The sequence below is a fragment of the Rhododendron vialii genome, chromosome 8a, assembly GCF_030253575.1.
Source record: "Rhododendron vialii isolate Sample 1 chromosome 8a, ASM3025357v1".
Taxonomy (NCBI): Eukaryota; Viridiplantae; Streptophyta; class Magnoliopsida; order Ericales; family Ericaceae; genus Rhododendron; species Rhododendron vialii.
The window spans coordinates 25855798-25873291 of record NC_080564.1 but is presented as its reverse complement, the minus strand read 5'-3'; the positions used below and the strand labels follow the sequence as shown (position 1 = coordinate 25873291).

General features: G+C 38.3%; 1 pseudogene; it reads left to right on the top strand.

Moving 5' to 3' along the window:
- Positions 1 to 17494, top strand: part of LOC131298703 (serine/threonine-protein kinase ATM-like) — a 45866-nt pseudogene that overhangs the window by 14173 nt on the left and 14199 nt on the right.

The following is a 17494-nucleotide window of genomic DNA, read 5'->3' as shown; positions in this document are numbered from 1 at the left end:
AATTCATCTTCGCTATCGGAGCAAACGTCTCCTCATAGTCAATACCGTAAGTTTGAGTAAAACCTCTGGCAACAAGCCTTGCCTTGTATCTCTCAACTGTACCATCAGCCTTTTGCTTAATAGTGAACACCCACTTGCAGCCCACTGGTTTCTTCCCTCCTGGAAGTGACACCAGATCCCAGGTGCCATTCTTTTTCAAAGTTGTCATCTCTTCTACCATAGCTCCTTTCCACGTAGGTATCTTGAATTCATCCTGCCAATTCTGTGGAATAGATATAGAGGAAAGAGAAGAGACAAATGCATGGTACGAAGGAGACAAACGGTCATAAGAAACAAACTGTGAAATAGGATGTTGAGTACAAGATCTAACACCTTTTCGAATAGCAATAGGAAGATTGTCAGGATCCATAGGAGGAGGTTCAATAAGAGAAGAATCATTACCAGAAGAGTGAGCTGAGGAATCTGGAACTGGATTGGGTGATTGTGATTGACAAGGTGGTAACGTACATGAAGACTTTCCATTTTTCCGTCTAGCATACCTCTGTAAGCCAGCTCCATGCAGTCGTTGTCGTGCAGGTAATTGTTCCTCAATGTCACCACCAATATCATGTGTTTCCCTTTCAACAAATACTGGTTCCTCTCTAGTGTTTTCCTTCTCCCCTTCACTATGATCATAGAAAAATTTCTCCCTCTCACTATGATTATAAAAAGTAAACATCTCTTCCTCCTGTTGATACTCCCCCTGAAGAGATGGTTTGGAGGGAGAATAAAAAACCTCTGTTTCCGAAAAGATAACATCCATAGAGACAAACGTCTTCCTTGAATAAGGATCGTAACACTTATAGCCTTTTTGGGTAGGCGAGTACCCAACAAAAATACACTTATGGGCTTTATGTCCTAGCTTGCCTCCAGAAGGTTTTGGGGCATGAACAAAACACATACAACCAAACACCCTAGATGGAAGAGTCGTAACTCGACAACTGCTTGGCAGGCACTTAATGGGTGTTTTAAAATTAAGGACACTAGATGGCATACGGTTGATAAGATATGTAGCAGTTAAAATAGCTTATCCCCATAAGTATTTGGGAACATTCATAGTGAACAAAAGAGATCGAGCGACCTCAGCAAGATGACGATTTTTACACTCAGCGACTCCATTTTGTTGTGGAGTGTCAACGCAAGTCGTCTGAAAAATAATACCATTATTATCTAGATATGTCCGAAAAATTTTATCAATATACTCAGTCCCATTATCACTCCGAAGAATTTTAATATGTGTATCAAATTGAGCGCACACCATCTTATGAAAAGATTTGAAACAGGAAAATACTTCATTTTTTAACTGGAGTAAGTACACCCATGTGGCACGAGAATAACAATCAATAAAAGTAACAAACCATCGATAGCCCTTTAAAGAAGTAACAGGAGAAGGACTCCAAACATCAGAATGGATAACTATAAATGGAGAATCACTTCGTTTATTAATAGGTGCATAAAAAGAGCGTTTATGTTTTCCAAACTCACAGGCTTCACAAAAAAACTGATCCCTAGGACAATGTTTAACTAAAGTAGGAAAGAGTTTCTCTAATATCTCAAAAGAGGGATGACCCAATCTACGGTGCCACCGATGTAACAAAGAAAGAGTGGAACTCATATCTGCCCGTAGAGCTTGTCCACATGATAAAGATGGCTGAGATGGATGAGGTGCATGCTCCAGATAATAGATACCACCATGTGCTTTACCATTGCCAATCACCTTCCCTGTTTCTAGTTCCTGAAAGATACAGTGAGTAGGAAAAAATGTCACAGAACAGTTTGCAGAATGGGTAAAACTACTAACTGAAAGAAGGTTAGTGGCAAAGTTTGGAATATGGAGGACTGAAGAGAGAGATAGAGGGAGAATAGCGAACAGAACCTTTCCCTGAAATAGCAGAGAACGATCCATCGGCAATTCGAACCTTATCCTTACCAGAACAAGTGGAATAAGAATAAAAAACAGAGGAACAACCTGTCATATGATCTGAAGCACCAGAATTGATAATCCAAAGAATACCAGAGGAGGCAGTAAATGCACTAGCTGGAATACCTGAATGAGCAAAATAGGATGCAGTAGGAGCTGCTGTGGAAGTAGGAGCTATAGTAGAGGAAGAATCAGCCTGAGCCATAGACGCCTGAGAGCTTGCATCTCCCTCTGAGAGAAACCGCCAACAAAATCAGAAGGTGACTGAACTCCTGTACTGAACCCAGAATCAGACAAGGTAGCAAACTCTGAAATATATGCCTGAGCCTGAGAACGCCCGGGACCACGACCTCGACCTCCACGTCCACTGCCTCGCCCACGAGAAGGACGACCATGTAACTTCCAACAGAAATCCTTGGTATGTCCAGTGTTGTGGCAATAATCACACTGGAGTGACATACGGTCTATGGTCCCACTAGTAGTACCAGACTAAGACTTTCCACTGCCAGACCCAAACTGTCCCTGCGGAATAGCAACCAATGCAGAACGATCAGAAGTAGGAGCTTGTAACATAGCACCCTTTCTGCTATCTTCCTGTTAAACAATGGCATAGGCCTCTCCCAAAGATGGAAACGGAACACGACCCAACACCTGCACTCTAATTGGATCATACTCCACATCAAGACCAGCAAGAAAGTCATACACACGCTCTTTCTCTATTCTTTTTAACCAAGCACCAGCATCAACGGAATAGACTGCTTGAAACCCCTGATAATAATCAAATTCTTGCCAGGTCCCATTGAGATCAGCAAAGTAAACAGACACAGATCGATTGTGTTGATCCATAGTACGAAGTCGCTTTCGCAACTCAAAACACTGAGCATCATTGCCCTGCTGAGAATAAGTCTGTTTGGCAATAGTCTAAATCTGATATGAAGTGTTAAGAAGTAAGAAGGGACTACGAATATCAGCCTTCATAGAATTAAACAACCAAGTCATGGCTAAAGATCGACGAGACTTAAACGTCTTGAGTTCAACATCAGTAGTAGGCTCAGTAATAGGGCCTTCAATGAACTCAGACATCCCTTTAGCTTCAATGGCTAATGTAAAAGTACAAGACCAAAGTAAATAATTTGTGCCATCCAATTTGATGGGACAAATATCCAGTGGAGAGTTATCCAGAGTCGCTACACGACTCAACTCATCCTTGCCAGTAGCGGAAGCCTGTTTTTTCTCTTCTGACATCTTGAAAGTAGAACAATAATGCCAAATAAACAATAAACAATGTTCCCAGCAACTTTAGAACTCCAAAAATAATAAATAAAGGTTCCAAAAACCCTAGAACCTCAAAAAAAATCAACTGAATACCTTCGGATCTGACTGAAACAGTGTTGAAAAAGAAAAAAATAGATTTGATCGGCGAGAACAGATCTGATCGACGGCGACGGCAAGCCCCGACTGATCGAAGCACTGTTCACAAAGCACTGTTCACGCGAGTACTGTTCATGATCACTGTTCACGCGACACACTGTTCACGAAACACTGTTCCCCCGAAAGTACTGTTCACGCAGCGACGAGAAGAACGTCGTAGGTCGCCAGGTTCTATCGCTCTGATACCATATTCAGTTTTAGGGTAATCATAATAGGGAGAAAACCCATTAGAGTTAATTTCATTCAACGTAAAATATATATACAAGCTGTATAATAATTGCACTACGGTCCGAGATACTTAAACTGATTACATGATAAGACACATAATTACACTAGATACAAATAGATCCATCATCTAACAGTATATTATCACTAGTAGGGTGCAATATATACAACTGTATGAAATAACTTTTAGCAGTAAATAGCAAGATACAATATAATCAAGTTGGCTGCATCTTGATCTAGTTAATACCAGATGATCTAGTTAATACAAGAACATCTGGTTCTTCAACTCTCTTGGGTGTTGGGATTGTGGCACGATGCCACGATCCATTTCCTAGAAATTGCATTTATATAGGCTTTATTTGTTGGGTGCATTGGAATTGAACACAAGACAAAAGAAACTAAACAATAGACTGGCCCCTCTCGCATGAAGCTCCAACCACTTGGACCCCAAGGGTGATCATAGTTTGCTATGGGGGATCTTTAACCAAAATCAGCATCAGGCCCCATGTTTGCTAAAATTTCTCCACATTCATTTTGCTGCCCTTGGAGTGTGTTGGGATGTGTGAAGTTCTGACTGGTCCCTTCATCAATTTTATTATTAATATTACTTTTGGGGAACTTCAATTGCTTGAAAGAGGTTTTGTTAATTCCGAAAACAGAATAGGGTAAAAAGAGTGCCAGACGTAAAAGCGTTTCCTCTCTCCTTATAGAAAGGTTGAGACATGACAAGAAAGCCAAGAGGGCCAAAGAACTGTAAGATAAACAGTTGTTACAGTTCCGAGCCTTTCTAAAGTAATAGCACCCTTGGCCACGAGATGGACAAAGAATATTCAATTGAAAATTGTTTCATGTTGATCACAACCTCAATCATTCTATGAATGTGCAGTGGTATTGCCTTCTCCAAAGAATGAGAAATACTATGTTTCGTAGAAACAATATAGTGAACTACAAATCAAGGAAGGGATGTAACAATCTTAAGATATGAGGATCCCATCGCTTCTGCAACAAAATAGGAACAACATTTCTAAGAAAATTGTTGTTGCATCTTCATCAGCTTTACTACTTCCTCAAAATCTGTGTATGAATGCAATCATCTATTATTCCTTTTTGTGTGATGTTCAGTAGTTGAATTAATGTGCGCAATCTGACAATAATTACCTCTAAATTTGATAATCCTTGTACTTGTATGTCCCATCTCCACAGAGTTAACTTAAATTTCTTTTTTGGATCTTTGAAAATACTGCATTTACTTAGAATATTATCGATATAGAGAAGAAATGAATGCCAAACCTACAAAGAAAGAAAAGGAAAACAACATTGTTGCCAAACTTAGGAACCTAACTACAATGATTTGGAGGAATTTAGTTAAGCCATTTAACTATAGACAAGGTCATGGTCTTTATAAGTGCATATCTTTATTGGGCTTGTTTTGATGCACTTGTCTTTTTATTGTTTCTTGATGATTGCCAACTGCACATTTGCTTCACCTTGGACTTGTGCTGACAAATGAAGATGCAGAAGCAGATAATTATATACATGTCTTCACAAGCTCCCTTGTCAAAGTCCTTTCCTTTTTCAGAACCTTTCTTGTCTGTGTGGAACTTTTTCAGCTTCAAACTATTGAATTATATTGCTCTGTGTTTGTCTAAATTAATTTGTTATGACCCTAGAATAAGAGGTTGGAGATTTTGTGAGAACTTGTTTTTAATATCCATCAGCTTGATAAAGCCTATCCCCAACTACTTGGGTCGGCTACATTTTCTTGTTTCACCATTTCATTCTCATAATCCAAGGTAGTTACCATTGTACTTCTTTTGATGTTAATACAGGGGATACTCTCGACTGAGAAGGGCCAACGAGCTTTGCTATCATTTGATTCTCTTGAGAGGTCTCTCATTGAGGTTACTATCTAATGACATCCAGTATTTATAATTCATGTCTTGATATTAATATATTAGTGTCTTGTTATCTTCCATTAATTGGTTTGAATGCTTTGGAAACATTTGATCAGCATCCTATAATGACAATGTATTGGTTCAACTTGGATCTTTTTATGCTATCATAAATATTAAGTTCTCGATGAGTTTAAATTTGATAAATAAGTGAAGCCAAACCAAACCCAAACCCAACCAAACCGAGCCTTACGTCCCATCACTTGGAGTCGGCTACATGAATCCGTTTCCTCCATTGAGCTCTGTCAAGGGCCACTTGTTCACATAGACCCATTATACTCATATCTTTGCGCACTACAGCACTAATGTCAATTTAGGTATACCCTCCCCGTAACATTGCTACCTAGAGCTATCCTATCCGCTCTCTTAACTACTGCATCTTTTGGTTTACGGTAGATATGCCCAAACCACCTTAGCCTATTTTCCCTCAACTTCTCCTCTATAAGTGCTACACCTACCATCTCACGAACAGTTTCATTTCTAATCTTGTCTTGTCTAGTCTTATCACATATCCACCTCAACATTCTCATTTCCGCTACACTCATCTTGCTCACATGTTGTTTCTTAATAGGCCAACATTCTGTCCCATAAAGTAGCGCTGGTCTTATGGTAGTTCCATAGAATTTTCCCTTCAATTTTGTGGGTACCCTCTTGTCACATAGTACACCAGTAGCACTTTTCCACTTGAGCCACCCCACTTGGATCCTATGGGTCACATCATCAGCAATCTCTCCATCTCTACTAATGATTGAGCCTAAATACCTAAAAATGATCACTCTTTGGTATCTCCTGGTCTTAAATCATCACTCTTTCTTCATGCGCACTACTGGTACCACTAAACTTGCACGCCATATACTCAGTTTTACTCCTACTTATCCGAAAACCCTTTGACTCTAATGCTTCCCTCCAAATTTCTAGTTTCGTATTAACACCTCTAGCGGTTTTATCCACGAGGACAATGTCATTTGCAAACATCATACACCATGGAATATCCTCTTGAAATTGTCTAGTCGATTCATTCATAACTAAGGCAAAGAGGTACGGGCTCAGGGCTGACCCTTGATGCAATTCTACGGTGATTGGAAATTCACTTGTTTCCCCTACTGGTGATCTAATGGTAGTGACGGCACCTTCATACATGTCTCTAATCACCTCGATATACCTTTTGGTCACTCATTTTCTCTCCAAAATCCACCATATGATGTCCCTAGGCACCCTATCATAAGCCTTTTCTAAGTCTATGAAAACCATATGGAGATCCTTCTTCTTTTGCTCTGTGTTTTTCCACCAATCTCCTTAATAGGTAGATAGCTTCCACGGTTGATCTTCCTGGCATGAACCCAAACTGTTTCTCTGACACCGTAGTCACCATCCTCAAGCGATACTCAATAACTCTTTCCCACAACTTCATCGTATGACTCATCAATTTAATACCTCTATAGTTGTTGCAGCTTTGAATATCCCCTTTATTCTTATAGATAGGTACTAAGGTGCTCCTTCTCCATTCGTCGGGCATCTTCCTAGTCATAATAATCTTGTTGAACAATTTCGTCAACCAAGTCACCCCCAAGTCACCTAGACTTTTCCTTTCTCTATTCTATAGACTTGTAGTGAATTGAAAATGATTTCTGATACTAAATACTTCAGAAATTTCCCAATTCAGTTTTTTTTTTGTTTTTGTTTTTGTTGTGAAGTTGCAAAACTAGTGGAGCCCCACAGCCACAAATCGTTCTTTCATATTGCTGATCTTGATTTCTCATTGACGCATAACTAACCTGCAATGCGTGAACCTTATTTCGTGGGTAATTTCGGTGATTTTTTCCGTACAGGTGATTTACAAAGTTTATGTGCATTGTAGGTCCACTCTAAGGGTGTTAATATGGAGCTCGTACAGAATCTGCTATTGGATCAAGAGAGGACGTTTAGCGGTAGGCCTATACTCTAATCTACATATTCATTTTGCTTTCGCTTGCAGTGATAGTAGTTTTGGGGTTTATTTGCTCTTACTTTTTTGGGAGCTTGTTCATGTCATTGAACATTATTATCACAACCTATCCCCTTATATATCTTTTCGATCTGTTTGATGAAATTGTTTTGGTAAGTGCATATCATTGTCTTTTTTTCTTTGTGGGCTTACGTATACCATTTCCATATTATCTATTTCAGTTTTTGTTGTTTTAATGGGCAAGGTAAATTTCCTGAAATTGTATTAATTGTTTGAGGATAGTGGATCTTGAGGAAGATTAACAACCTTTCATCCATAAGATTCTACAAAGAATATCTCTTTTCGGTTGGAGATTGATTTTTATCTAGGAATACTTGACTTTTGTTGGTTAAAGTTTCAATGGTCTCATAGCAAGGGGCCCGAGGGTATAATACTCCAGGCTATGCTTTACCTATCTTCTTTTTTTTTTTTTTTTTTTTTTGCTTTTGTTGATTTCAACGAGAGCTTTATTTTGTAGGTAGTTTTTTCTTGTTTTCACTTTTGTTTCTAGTGTTAATATATATTCTTTCAGTAATGTTTGTAATTAGTGTTTATTATCAGCTGATGCAATTTCACTGGAGAAGTCTTTTGTATGGAAGACTCATGAGAAAAATTTTGAGGCATGGATTTGCCCACTTGTTTATGCTCTTATTGGTTATTCCGATGATATTATTTTTAGGTAACCTTTTCCTCTTCTGTGTAACAAGCAGTGATTGTGCAATTCCACATATTTGGGGGTTTCTCAGAGCTTGCTTTTCGGTCATCAAACGTGATTCCATAGATGTATCTTTCAGATTATGCCAAGATATTGTAATGCTGAAAGCTGAAGTTGCGGAACTTCTGTTACCAAATGTTGTGGTCAACTTAGCTGGAAGGAAAAATTTGGACATTGATCTTTGCAGAATAATCTCTTTGCAGGTTATTTATTCTCGAACTATTATGGTTAATTGTCGGCTTTTGTCCTGTTTCCAGCTCTTTTCTTTTCCTTTCCGTATTTCGGCCTTTGGATTTCTTCTTGTTCATGAAAATATCATGTTTGACACATGTATTATGACACTATATCGATTACAAGTCCTCTAGGGCCCATATTTCCAAAGATTGGACACAATGCCTGGTGAAACATACAGCGACATAAGCTCACCAGTTTCATTTTCCATGGCTTAACTTTCCTTCTATAAACATACAGTAACCTGAAGTTCACCATCTACCTTCAATTGAGACAACTAAGTCTCCATTAGTAAGTGCTTCCAACCCGGCTTAGAGAACAACAACATTCCTTTCCTTGCAACAGACACAAGGTTTCACATAAATCCTAAATGACAAGTAATACAAGGATCATGTAGAAAGTTCTCTGGCAACCTTTACTGCACAAGAAACATCTAATGGGGTTTGGGGAGCTCTGAATCACCAATTTCACTACGAAGGTAATGATCAATCTCAGTAGTAATTATGCTAGTCTGCAATGAGCTATCATGCCTGTTTATAAGAGACCAAGGATGTATTCATTTCGGATATATGGTGCTCTTATGGCAACCTCAATCATGAGAAAGTTTCTATGTCGATGAAATAAACCGTGAGAAAGTTTCTCAATGTACCTAACTCCATTTCAAAGTCTTTGATTAAAAGAGCTATAAGTTTGGACACTTTCTCCACATTAGTACTTGTCAGGTGTCGCCACTGTCAGGTGAATATACGAAAAGATCTTTTGATGAACATGTGTGATCTTCATGACTTGGCTTGTATCCAGTGCACACATCCCATTCTTAGGGTAGCCCTAAGAGACCTATCAAATCATGCTTGGCCCCGAAGTGAAAACTTCAAACAATAAGAGGCCTTATCGAACTTACTTACCTTCCTTAATTTGACTCCGAGAAGAAACTTGGTGTAAAATTCGTGTCCTCTAGAATAATTGTAAGGCCGATTTCAGATTAGATGCAAATAAAAGGAAATTTATGCATTTTAGCTTTTATCCTGTGATTTGTGTTTTGAAATGGTTGGCTAAAAGAGACATGAGGTTTGACACTTTCTCCACGTTATTAATTGTCACCATTATATCATGGACATACACATGAACTATGATACTCTACCCTCTCCAATCCTCATAGCCTTGTAAGTTGTAAGACCTATCAAAACATGGGCAGATGGAGGGTTGGGCGACCAAAGTTTACAGAGTCCCCCAAATATGCTACATTACTACTTTTAAGGTGTAAAATTCCTACTAGTTGGCCCCTAATATTGGTATTGTAAAGTGATCAATGGCCCCCACAACTCAGATCTGAAATATTTTGATGAAACATTTCTCCTCTCTCTTCTCTAAGGGTATGCAAAAAGCAAATGGTAACAAATCATTCCTTTCTCTCTTTGACCATCACCCCCTTTTGTAAATGGTATATAAGTATCTTAGTTGAACTTGAATTTGTTATTGATATTTGCATGTGATGTCTCTCGGATGAATGAGGGCCTTTTTTAGTATTTCTCTCTTCACATTGAGTACCTTAATAAACAATAGCAGTTTTTTTTTTTTGTTCAATTGGTTAACATGTGGTTTGGCCACTGCATCAAACCATAAGAAAGCTATTCAATTTGCATACCTTGCTTAAGTTGACTTAGAAGAGAAATGTTGTCACATATCCATGTCATCATTTAAGTACTATGAGGGCAATTCGGATAAGAGCACATAAGAGGAGAAATGAATGCAATTTGTCTTCGTCAGGGACTCATGATGCAAAGTCTCTTCATAGTCCATTACCATGAGTAAACCGTCTTAGCTACAAGTCTCACATTGTAGTTCTCAACCGTTTCATCTTCTTCTAGAAGAACAATTACATCTTGCTTTTTTCTTGAACATGCCTGTTGATTTTTTCCCCTTTATTCTGACTGGACCTTTCAAATGTTATTGCTAGTTTGATTGTGTTTTTCCTTTAATTTTATGAATTGTATGTCCATATACGTTAAAAAGTAATTAAGTGATTTCATCGATAAAGTATCTACCCTGTTTGGTAGTGGTTATAGATCCAATATAAGCCTATAAGTTCTTCTTTCGTGGAATGTGCAGTTGGAGGAAAATATCTTGGCAGAATCCAATGCGTTGATTAAGTCGATACAGGTCATTTTGGACACACTTAATGAACTCCGACTATGTTATGTAGCTTCTTCATCTTCCTTCGGAAAAGACAATTTGATGGTTTGTATGTCACAAATTATTAATGTGCTGTAGCTTATGTTTTGAGAGTTGTTGTGGGCTTGGTTTCTTAGTCATTGATATATTTGTGGTTTATGCATAGAATACTAATACTAATAAGAATGAATGACCAGGTGGTATTGTATGGACCTATGCTATTGTGTGTTTTCATAACTTGTAGGTAAATTAGTCAAGGTCACTTTTGGTACTACAAAAGACAAACTTGGGGCTTGATGGTGTACATGGACTCAGGAGTTGGTGTTGGATGCAAGGATTTCCTAGTGATGGGATTATTGGATTCTTATTCCAGGGACTCCAAACATACTAAAATTCATTGTTTTTGAAAATACTTTTCTCCTTTAGTTTGGTAAAATAGGATTCACCCCCTAAAAAACAAAACTTGAATTGCATTGATGAGATTTGAGTCTTATTTTAATTTTTCTAGTGAAATCCTTGTGTTGCATTCATGCCCGAAGGAACATTTAGACACATATCCCATACATTCACCTAGCTGTTAAGTATCCGACACGTGCACTTGACAAATTGTAACACATGTCCGCATTTTATATAATCCAATCTGACAATTGATTACAGAAATAACAGTACCCATGTATCCCCAGTCGATGGGGTTATGGGCCGGAGAGGACTGGAGACGGACCTAACCTTTGGAAATATAGGCACGGAGTGCTCCTCTCTGAAAGTTTTTACCATTGCAATAGCGCCTCCCTATACCTCCGCAAATCAAGGAACTCATGGGGCGTTATGTCGTGTAACCATGCCCCCAAATTGAAGCCGAAAGGCATCAAAGAGGCAGGCCTAGAGACCTGATTCAATTTATGTGCTCATTATTTGCCGATTAAATAACCAAGTGAATTTTGTCCCTCAAAGCCATGCTCTATCTTGTTTTTGTTGGATCCTTGAATACATAAAAAATAGTCCTATATCTTAAATTTTCCAAAAATAGTCTTATATCTTAGATTTTCCAAAAAATAGTCCTATGTTGGATTAAATGGATAATACATTCTTGGGATGCCGGAGTATGGTGATTTCGCAATATGTAGGCTCTAAGACATAGTGAAAACATTATAGATGGAGGGAAAGAGAGCTGGGGCAGCCATAGAGTGGAGAGAGCAATGAACTCTCGTTAGGTGTGTTCTATAGGAGGAGACCTCCTTTTCTAGAAGAGGTAGGCCACAAGGCCAGCTCATCCTCAAGAGCCATGCTGAGTAAGTATGACCTTAGTGCGTAATTGGTTGATGAACACGCTCCCAAATTAAGCTCTGGGGTGATACAGAGCATTTCGGGAAGATTTCGCGGCTTCAAATTTTAAATTTACACGCTTACTCAAACCGAGTTCACAAAGTTTGGATTCATGCATTTATAGTACTGCAACTGACAATTACTTAATCCACTTCGTTGACAAATGCACTGCCGAACATCAAATCAGATTGCAGAGTCTTCTCCTGCATGTATAATTATGTACATGTAACAAAAGGTAAGTTATAGAAACAACAATAGCAGGCGAGCCTAGGACTTCTTGGTTGGAAGGCAAAAACTTTGTCAATGATCCACCAAGGGTGGATGAATTATCTTTTTGTAGCAAAACAAATCCTTTCCAGATGAACTTTATTGTTTCCTGTAATTAACGCTCATAAAACTGGTAGGACCCTATTGTTATACTCCCTTTGTCCCAATTTGTTTGTCCATTTTGGGAAATCCAACTTATTAAGGGAGCATAATCATTACACTTCCCAAACTTGAACTTTCAAAAATGCCCCCAATTTAAGTTCAAGTTGTCGTATCAATTCAAAAGAGATGGGCAAACACAGAATTTCATATTGTTTTTTTCCTTGCCTTTTTCTAATGGATAAACATTTTGGGACATAAGAAAATCAAAAAGTGGACAAGCAAAATGGAATGGAGGGAGTAATAAACTTAATTTTTTAAATTTAATATTGATGCTCAAACACATTGGAGCTTAAGTGTTTTCAAAGTTGACGCCTCGCACCCCTCCAGCACTTGCAAGGGCTCCACAAACTTGTGACTGAGGGTATGGCATATGTCTCAAGGTATCACCTGTCATATCTAAGATTGGTCTGATTGTGAGAGCAGGGACACCTTGTTGGGTGGGCCAAGCAGCTTCAATGATCCCTTCTACTCTAGGTGCCAATCCACAAGTCTGCGCCAGTTCCATGTCAGGGATTACTGAAGCATGACATAACTGACGAACCAACTCTGAATGGGGGTCTTTAGACCCTGCTCCTTCTATGTTTTGGTATGACTTTAAAGTTGGACAGATTCGAGGTGACGCGATATGAGGTGCCAATGGTAGGAGAGGCGGCTTTTCATGGCTGGGTGCTGACCCCAAGGCCTTAAGGTGGGCAAGCTCGATATGTTATGCAGGTGAGGCAATACTCCTGCCATTTACTGTGATGTCATATTTTCTGGGTCGCGTTGCAAGTGATATAGGATACTAGTACCTACAAAGTGACATTGTCAAGGTATACTATAAATAGAGTCAAAGTACGTGGGTGGTTTGTTGGATCATTTGACATTGGAGATTTGGAGATCTGTTTTGGCCGCCCCACTCCATACTTGAGCACAATGATGAGGGTACTATGGGTGGGAAGATGGAAGAATTAAGTCTTGCAAGGGACGATTGAAGAATTAAGTCTTGACCACATAGCAAGCCCTTCTTACTTCTGAAATATTGAATCGGCACAGTATTTGACCAGCAGTGATTGGCGAAGAAGAATTTGAGAAGCTTTCCCAACGCTAGAATGTATATGCTTGAGTAGTAAGTGTGCAGACCTACGCGCGCGCGCACACACAGTACAGAGTATGCAATATTGCAATATGTTTGGAAGTGTGCAGACCCTCGACCACATTATCTATATGCAGAAAAATGAAATAAAGTATTGATCCTCAGCACCCTACCAAGGAATTTTTTGCTGCCTGTAAAATTTTTGCAAATATCTCATTTGTCCCTATTGGTTGAAGTTGGATCAATGTTCTGCTCTTCTCTTACTCTCTCATGCCGAAGTAGGGATCTGAGTGACACTTGGGATTGATAAGGGTTCATACATAGTGGCACGACTATTGTGCTGTTTTTGGTAAGCTAACTACCATTGCACATTATTGTAAACCCCATAACACACTTTTTACAAATTGTGAATGTTTTAGTAGTATCATTACTATCATCTTGAAAACTAGGAAATATAACTGTCATGCAGAGTCGGCAGTAATATTGTGGGGAGCACATTTTGAAGTTTGTATTAGCAGAGAATTTCTGAAGCTTTAGTTACTAGTGCCATGCTTTAGTTTTGTTGTCAGCCTGAAACTATTATTTATTTCTGCATTTATCTCTGCTTTGTATTTCTGGGCTTCATTTTCACACAATCTTCTTTTCCGTTTATATGGTTGTGCATTTTTACTTAAGATATTGTTCTTTGTCATCACAATTAACTTTTCTTGAGTTGATCTGGTCTCAAATTCTGGGCATTAATTCAGGTAACTTACTGTTGCAATGATTCCACAGTATACTAAGCCATCCAGTTGTGGCCCAAAATCCTGTTCCACCTCTGCTAAGACAAAAGATTTTACTTCTACTTCGACTGCATTCTTTCAACATCATCGTGGGACAAGGTATGACTTTCCACTATAATCGTCAAATTTGAGTAACAAAACAAAATCAAATCCTTCAACTGAGGATATCTGAGCTTCTGGATTTTGATAATCTTTTAGTTTTTTTTTGGGTACTGTGAAAACTAACTGGTATGAGGTAGGGAAGAAGAGAAAAATAGAAGAATGAAATGAAATTGAGAAAAAGAAGAGCCAAACATACTGTGATTATCCACTCTGCATGGCCTACTAAAGATGGAAAACAAGAGTACAACTTTGCCTGTTTGACTAAGACTATATCTCGACATTCACAGTTCACTGGGTCATCTTGGTGTTTTACCAAGTTTACATGGACTCTTCTAAATCTATAAAGTACTCGCCCCTCAGATAAGGGTGAGGGATCCGGGTCCGACATCTTTGGTTCGACCTTCACCTAGCAAGCATATTTCGTACTTCTTTGTTGTCTTACCATGAAATATTGATAGAACTCTCATATGGTGCCTGAAAATTCCCTAAGGCACCCTAAACTCCAGATTTCCTAGATAATGGAAGAAATATACCAACGACATAATTAGAGTTGGACAATCTCATACACACAGCCAGCACCTGTACATCAGTCCATGTAATGTAGCATAGGTCTTTATAGTATTTCTGATTAAAACTTGTTGGTTGCCGTTACTTTTTTGTCATTAATCCTCTTCTTATACACTTATACTCATTCTCATATTTCTAGTTTAGTGAGAATTTGCTTTTGTTAAAAAGCCTGCCACAAGGAAAATCAGCACTCATTCTCCAGTAAGTTGCAGCTTATCTATCCTATCATATCATATCACTGACTTGGAGTCAGTTGTATTACAAAAGCATTGTTTAGTTATCTTATCAACGAAGCCGGCAACACCCTTAGCTATGTATGCCTAAATAACATAGTTTCTATAGTTCTAGTCACATGAAATGTTTTGAATGTCGTAGTTTAAGATTCAAAAGCTGTATGCAACAAGTACGTTTGCCAGTAATTTGATGTTACTTTCTGTAAAAGGCTTACTCTCATCAGCTAATAAAATCACATCTTATTGTAATGGGTGTCTCCTGGCTACTATATGTGTGTAGAGTAGCTAAGAAAAGACCCAGTCTTAAGTTTTCACATTTGTCTTCAGCATGCGAAAAATGTGCTATTGTTCCACTTATCAGGTAGGGTGCAGATCAAGCACATGATCTTCTGTGCTACCATATTGAAATGTCGAACATCAACTCCTTTAAAAACATAAGCTATTAGAAGCCGGGGTGACAAATTTTGTTACACCCTCAACAATTGACTTATTGCTTTCCTCCATTTGATTTCTTTCCGTTTGTCCAGTTCAGAAACATTTACTTTGATGGATATTATGACTTAGAAAACTTGGGATGCTCACTTCTTGTGACTGGTGAAACTTCCGTGATACTAATTTTGTTTTTTATTTTATTTTATTTCCAGTTTCTTGAGATGCGTTTGGTAAAATTTTTAGTTTTTTTGTTTATCAAATACTAAAAACATGAGTTGGTATATTTGCTCTAAAAACGAAACCAAAAACCTGTTTGGAAACATTTTGTTTTAAACATAAGTGAAAACGAAGACAGATAAAACTTGTTCGGTTAGTGAAATTTGATTTTGAATGGTCTCCATTTTTTTTTATATGACTTCTTTATCTTCCCTTCAACCTTCCCGAAATCCCCATCACCACCGGTGCCACCGTCAACCTCACATCACCAGCAACGTTCCAAACCCAGCCAAATCCAATTTCTAGCCCTAATTTTACTTACATCAGCAAATCAAACACAATTGTGCAGCTCCCAAACAACCAAAACACCCTCAATTAAAGTGTGGAACTTACTATAGGAACTTCAACGATAAAATTCTCGAATTGTAGAAAATCAGAGCAATACGTCCGATGATGATTTTCTGAAACAGAGATGCTCGGTGGGAGGTAGAGTTCCATAGACATTGATTGGAATGTTTCTTTTGCATCATAGCGCAAGTGGGAGAGGAATCTTCTTTATTCCGGCGTGTACTTTTTTCTGTCCCTGTGATTTGACCTTGGGTTCCGTGTGCCTAACTATTTGTATTGTTCATCCCTCAGGCACATGACTCTGTAGGACCATCTGCTTGCGCTCTCAATCCTCGCTCTGTGCTCTTTTTTCTCGCTCTTGTGAATTTTTGTTGTGTGGAATGTTTTTGAAAGATTCTTTTGCCACTCGCGCGCTCTTGGTCAGGCACGTTCATATGCATCCGTGTGTTTTGTAGGTGTTCGTCTTTTAAACATGTGAAAACATGAATTTGGTGTTTGCAGAATTTTTGAAAACTTTGTGAACATTTAGAGTAAAGAAAAGCAAAAACATTTTACCAAACACATTTGTATATTATTTATAAAAAATGTAAAAGCATAAAGAGAACTATATAAAAAACGTTATCAATCATGTCCTAGATGATTTGCCAGGTTTGAAGGTGAATAGCAAGAATTAGTCAAGAAATATTATTCATGCTTGTAGAATACTATACAAATACGTAAATATGGAAAATTATAAATTGTTATTTGGTTTTCTATATTGATGTTATTTTTTGTTTGTTTCTGAGTGGCGATTTGTTTTGGAAGGTATATTGGCTATCTGTCGATTATCTTCTTGTTACTAAAGTCAGCAATTGTGAGTACTGAGTAGAATCATATACCCTCCCTTTCCTATAACCTTCACACACTCTCCCTCTCACACTCACACATGCGCGCAATTTACATCCCTTCCCCAATCCCCCGTTCTTTGGAAATAGAAAAGGACAAATAAACAAAGAAAGTATGGGCTATTCAGAAAACAGGTTCTTGTGGACATGCCATTCTAATTCTGCTGCTGTGTATCCTAGAGCTGTGGTGCTTATTTTACTGCTGTTCTATACGTGGAGCACTGGTGCAAGGAGCATTTTAACTGCCTCACCTTGGGGAGCCCAGATTTCTCTCATGCTGATGTAGTAAGTTAATAACTTTGTTATGGTTCCAGCAATACGGTATATGCTTGTATGGTGCTTCATTCAGCATATAAGAAATATACTTTTGACCATTTTTGTAGGCTTCACAAATTTTCAAAAAAGACAAGAATTGATGTTAATTTTATTCCCT